This window comes from Macaca thibetana, chromosome 3 (genome assembly GCF_024542745.1).
Source record: "Macaca thibetana thibetana isolate TM-01 chromosome 3, ASM2454274v1, whole genome shotgun sequence".
NCBI lineage: Eukaryota > Metazoa > Chordata > Mammalia > Primates > Cercopithecidae > Macaca > Macaca thibetana.
Genome location: NC_065580.1, coordinates 179461897 through 179468288, shown reverse-complemented (window position 1 = coordinate 179468288; position 6392 = coordinate 179461897).

The window sequence follows — 6392 nt, the reverse complement described above, 5'->3', positions numbered from 1 at the left end:
TTTGTATTTTTAGTAGAGATGGGTTTCACCATGTTGGCCATGCTGGTCTTGAACTTCTGACCTCAGGTGATCTGCCTGCCTCGGCCTTCCAAAGTGCTGGGATTACAGGCATGAGCCACCGCGTCCAGCCCAAATTGTATTTTCTTAAGGAAAATATTTAGCAGTCCTACATCTTTTCTTACCCCGTTCTCATCCTTACTGCCTAACATCAACTTTGATCACTTGATTAGAGTCAAGTCTGTCAGGCTTCTCCACCAAGTTATTCTTTCCCTTTTGTAATTAATAATTATTTGGAAGGACATATTTTGAGATTATGTAAATAGTTCATCTCTTATGAAAAACTCAATTTATGGATTCATTTCATCACAAGATTTTCCTAGTTTATTCAACAGATTCACTAAGTATTTGGGTGCTTAAATTGCCTCTGATTTGGCTAGTGAGGACTCCTTCAATATGGTTCTCTGTTATTTTGACATGTCCCCATCTCTTTTTAGTATTTCTGTACTTTCTGGAACAAAAAGATATTCCAGACTTACCTTGTACCCCGAAGTCAATCGTTTCTCCAAAAGGGGCCCTGGTTTAGTGGAGAACAGTTTTTAGAAAGCAGTATTTGGATTCTAGTTGTTACTCATTGCTTTTGTTGGGGGTCATTCTCCCAGACCCTCTTCTCAGTGGCCAAGCACAGAGGCACATTTACATCTGTGTGTATCTAGATTTGTATCTTAACTATCTATTAAAAATCATGGATTTACTCCATTATCTTCAATTGCAGCCAGACTCAGGGTTCATTCTGGTTCTCTTCTCTTTCATGTTTGTAACTCCTTGAGGAATGAGAAACTGAACTCCCCAAATTCTTAATATATTTACTTACTTAAATTTCTTCCTATATAATCAACCGTGTTGCTACGTTGTCCCCATAAGAGAAATCAGAATTTTGGGACCTCAACCTTACTATTGCAAAAGGAAAATTAAGCCTGGGAACTGAGTCATGCAAATATTGCCTTTCTTTTTCCCCAAACAGATAGCTGTCATTTCACAATCTTGTGTCATAGCATTATATGTAAGCCAGGTTCCCAACACGGCAAAAGGCCATGTACCTCCCCAGATGGCCCCCCTCACAGATTGTTCTCAAGGAAGTTCCTTGTTAGCCCCAAAATCTTTCAGGATACATATTCCCCTATAAAACCAAAACATGCCAATTGTAACCTTGGTTCTACCACCTAAGTTTAACTCCTAAAACCGAGTTCTGTTAAATCTCACCCTGACCATGTCAATTACAAGCTTATCTTCCAAGGTACAGAACCTAAGCACAAGACATGAGCCACTCCTGCGCCTACCCTGAGATGGATGCATAATTGACTCTTTCCTTCCTCTTTTCAAAGTGTTCACCTTTTATGTAAAACATAGATTCATTTAGCACTAGTTAGAGCCTCACAAGGATGTAACTATTTGTTTCACTGCCTAACCTCCTTCCCTTTTCCCCTTAAGTAATGAGTTCCCCAGACCCTCTTCGGGGAGCCCAGGTTACAGATACTCCTGTGACTCGTGTTTTTCCTGGGTTGCCCTCAAACTTTGGCTTAATAAACCTCTACTAATTGAGACATCTGCCTCATTTTTGTTTAATAACCTTTCCCCCTGCTGATGCTTCCTCCACCCACTGAGGCTCTGGCACCCCATCCCCAATCTCCCGCTCCCCGCTGCCCCCATGGGTGTCCTCCTCCTCCCACTCTAGATCCGACAGCCTGCATCAGACCTCCTCACCCACCCCATGCTAGGCCCTCCTGGTTTGCTCCAGCTCACACACACCTCACCATGCCCCTGTGAATGAGGATTAACCCTAACCTTGCTTGTTGCATCTGATAGCTCTAGGATGGAATTGTTCCAGAAAGAAAGGGGAAGGAATAGCATAAACTCCATCTTGGGGTTTTCTTAGGGGATTTTGCTGGTGCTATTTCTGGCATCTACCAGTAATGAGATTTTACCTAAGTTGACTGATCAGAACAATTCAGCATACCCAGACATGTGGCTAAGCTGCAGGCTGCTCACAGGCATGAATTCCTTCTTAGCGGTAGTCTGTTTTCCTGCTCATCAGCACAACAGGAAACCAAGCACTGGTAATTGGATAAGTCTTCCTTTTACTTCTAATGAGCACCAAGTTAGTGGTAATGACTAAGAGGGTTACTTAACTAAGTTTCGGATCTTGTTCTAAAATTCTTTGTGTCTAACTGGGCTTCCATTTCAAATTCATTCAGCTATGAGACTGGAATTGGCTTCTCATGAGCTTATCTGCTATTCCATTTACCTTAGCCTTCTCTTTGGTTCCAGGATATGGTGCCAAAAAATATATTTCTGCACAAGAGATGCTAATATGATAAGGGACATCTGGTGGCTTTTGTACACATTGTTGTGATTTTCTTCTGTTGACCAGAAAATCCTAGTCACACAGTACCCGCAGGCCCTCGAACATATGACTACAGTAATGTATAACTTGAGCTGCTTTACTTTGAAGAGCTAGTCAAGAGCAGCAGGGTAAGCGATTCCCACCCCACCCCGCAGGTAATCGCAATAGACATGTATAAGCTTTGAAATTTCCTATAAACACATTTTGCTGAAACTGGCTTTTTGATGTCAAGCAGCATTTGTTATGCAAGTTCTACTGGTATTACTCTTCCCACAGTCTATCTTGATTGACTTTCAGGATGAAGACATCTAAGATACTTCTGGATTCCCTAGAAAATTTGTGTTGCCTATTCTTTTCCAACTGTGTAGTCCTCTCCTGGCTGTTTCAGGCTGGTCCAGCAGAGTGTGGAGAAATAGCTTACAATTCCATTAGAAAGAAGATCTTGTGTAATAAAAATAAAAATTGGAAGCCCAGTTGGAAGTGGTATCAGGTCATGGGCGCTTTGGAAATGGAATCAGATTTGGTGCTTGTCTTTGGCTCTGTGGCTAACAAGGTATCAAATGTTTGGAAGTTTCTTAACTGACTTAGGCCACCTAAAGGTATTAGAGTAGAAAAGCAGTTTCTAAAAGGTGCTTTGTAGGTAACCAGGGGCCTCCTGGTCTCTCATAGCTGCCTCAGAGGCTCATGATAGAAGGTTTGAGAAACTAGGGGATTGTCACTGAAAAGTATAGAAAGGGGACTTTGGTCGAATAATCTCCATTGTCCTTCGAGTAGAGCAGCAGCAGCTCTATTTCCTGTACATTTCACATTTTTTAATTTTTGAAGGATTTTTTTTTTTAAACAAAGACCTCTGCTAAAACCAAACCAAACCAAATCAAATCAAATCAAACAAAAGCTACAAGAGTCCTGAAGGTCCCTCTAGCTCTATATTTTTAGTACTTTCCTATGATATTTATATATCCCACATGCTGGTTCACTTTGTCATCTGAGATGAGACCAATCTGTGTCCATCTGGACTAGAAATTTCTTCCGTACTTTGATGAAAAGCAGTGTAGTCCTGCAAGATGTGAGTCTATTTCCTCATACTTTATTCACACAGGTATGAAGATGAGAAGAGATGGAGGCAGCAAAGGAAATGTGGCTTTGCACGTCACTAGCTCAACTCCCTCTGCATTTTCTCTGAAGCGAGGGAGGTGCCCCATTGTCTCTATAGGGCAACAGCAGTGCACTGGGTCCCAACATGTTTCTGGGGCTTTTGTGAGAAGCAGTAGGCAGGAACGGTGAAGAGAAACTTAGCAGGAGGCCCAGGTGCTGTCTTTTCTAGTTTCCGAGCTATCTGATCAGGACAAAAAGGAACAAGCTCGTCCACAGCAAGATGGCCAGCAACTTGGTTATTTACCCAGTTAGTCTTGGGGAACTCTAGAGCTCTTCTAATAGCTGGGACTATGTAAATTTTTTCAAGGAAACATATACTGTGGGTTGGCGGTTGATGGGATTCAGTAGGATCCTTCTCTTATACAAGATGACTTTCTGGATGGGGTACAAAGGGAGGGGGCAAGGAGAATAAGAGAGGAATGAACCAAATGTTCAACATTCTAATACTCTTTAATAATTTATCTAAAATTATTGCATATTGAATTATTAGAGGCATTGAATCTTTTACTTTTTGTATAACACTCACTCTTCAAATAATTTCTGATTGAACACTAGATTAAGAGGAAAAAATAACACCACAAATGAAATAACTTGTAATTTTATTATGCAAAGGATTATTCTAAAAAATTAATAAGCTGTTCCTCTAAGCCCTTTTAGAACACATGGAAAAATTCAGAATAGTGTAAGAGCCTCTTACGGGCACTTCTTTCTTTGGAGACGGTGATGACCCGAGTAGAGGATTTAGGATTGTGCTGCTCAGAGACAACTGTGTGCATAAAATAATGCCAGATTCATGGTTTCCAGACTTGTTAAATTCATGGAGTATTAAAATAAAATTGAAATAAAACGGAAAATATGATGCCCAGTTGTTTGGTCAAAATCAGTGTAGGTGTTGCTTTGAAAGTAGTTTTTAGATATGATTAACATTTAAATCCGTAGACTTTGAGTAAAGCAGATTACTCTCTGTAATGTGGGCGGGCCTCATCCTATCAGTCGAAGGTCTGAAAAGACTGAGTTCCCCTGAAGAGGAAGGAATTCTGCCTCTGAACTGCCTTCAGACTCAAGACTGCAGCATCAACTCTTGGGGTTTCCACCCATCCAGCCTGCCCTGCAGGTTTCAGATTTGCCAGCCCCCAGAGCTGATTTAGGGAATTAAACCAATCTTTCTCTCTCCACATATATACATGCTTTTCTGTTTCTCTGGAGAACCCTGACTAATAGACCAATACAAGATTGTGGTTTTAATTTCACCAAGTAAGGACTTAAAACTAAACAAATAAACAAAAATGAAAATCTACCATCTATTGTCATCACTTCATGAAAGAAAGAACAATTTACTATCCCCATAGGAAAGACATAATCTCAGAAAAAACAATTTTATTGATGAATAAATTCTATCCTATTAACTAGCTTACCACATTGCCTTTACTTGTCTCATTTTTCACACACAAGAGCCAGCCTTTAGAAACTGTGCTAGAGGCGACCCAACTTCTGACTATGTGGGAGAACCATCCCACTGTTACTCCTAAGAGAACATTCTCTCCCAATAGTTTCCCCGATATGAGAATGTGAAAGAGTAACAAGATGCCAAAATATATAGACCTCTTTTTCTTTCTACAACATAGATGCTCTTAAACAGCATGCAGAGGACTGTGTAGCTGCTTATAATAGGAGCCAGGCTGACTCAGCCCTCTTTTCTTTTGTCACAGGTGATCACAGCAATAGCTTGCTATAACAGCACCTCACAGTTTCCTCTTAAAATGAAACCACGTTTTCTTTGTGCCGTTTCAGCTCAGTTCTGCTCTTCATACAGGGGCTTGGGAGTTTTCCACTGTAGGTTTCTTAAATTCATTATACTCGTAGAATGTTAGAGCTGGAAGGTCCCTAAAGATCATAAAGTTCAATTTCATTTTTTATAGATGAGAAAACAGAGGCTAAGAGAGGTAAAGAGGTGCTTAGTTGTGGCAGAAGATTAGAAGTTCCTGCATGTTGGTTTAGCAATCATCTTGCTCATTACAACTTCCTCTTCTGCCTTAATTACTTTTCAGTTCAGTTGCCTCTTTCCTCTAGAATAGCCCTTCTCTATTCACACTGCCTTTTCTTGGCTTTGAAGTTACAGATCTGAAACTCTTGTGTTAGCTATGCTATGGTTTTCTTCTACATTCTGTACACTGTACTGACCATCCTCTTATAAACCTCTTCTCATCTAGGTTAAAGATTTCTTGACTTCCCTCTGGTGAAGCTTGATACCAACTGACCTATAAGGGCTTGGTTTTCACAACAGAGTCTTAGTCTACTTTTGCCATCGCACCAAATACTGAGAGAACAAATAAAATTATTGCTTGAAAAAACTAAGTGAAGACGATAGGATTCATATTTTTCCCACATGCCATTTGCAGTAGTTTTTCATATTTCTCATTTATCCCACACTTGAAATTTCATCTATTGGTTTTTGTAAATTTTCTTTTTGAGCCACAAATTTTCTCAGTTTCAGATTCTAATCTATTTTCAGTAATGCTTTCAGTTTCGTTTACTCCCATTTCAAAAATACTCCCTCTTGTTCTCTACAGCAATAAAATCCAAATGCAAATTCTGATAACCTCAGCCAATGGTGAGTCACGGTCTCTCATTTCCACCTCTTCTACACAGTCATGGTCACTCATTTTCACTCTTCTAAGCACCTCTTCTTTACAGCAACAAAATCAGAAAGCAAATTCAGGCAACCTTAACCAATGGTGAGTCATGGTTCCTCATTTCTACCTCTTCTAAACCCCTCCTCTGACGGTCAGGAACCTCCTCATTCCTCAAGTAGTAGCTATTCAGTACTTTACCACTT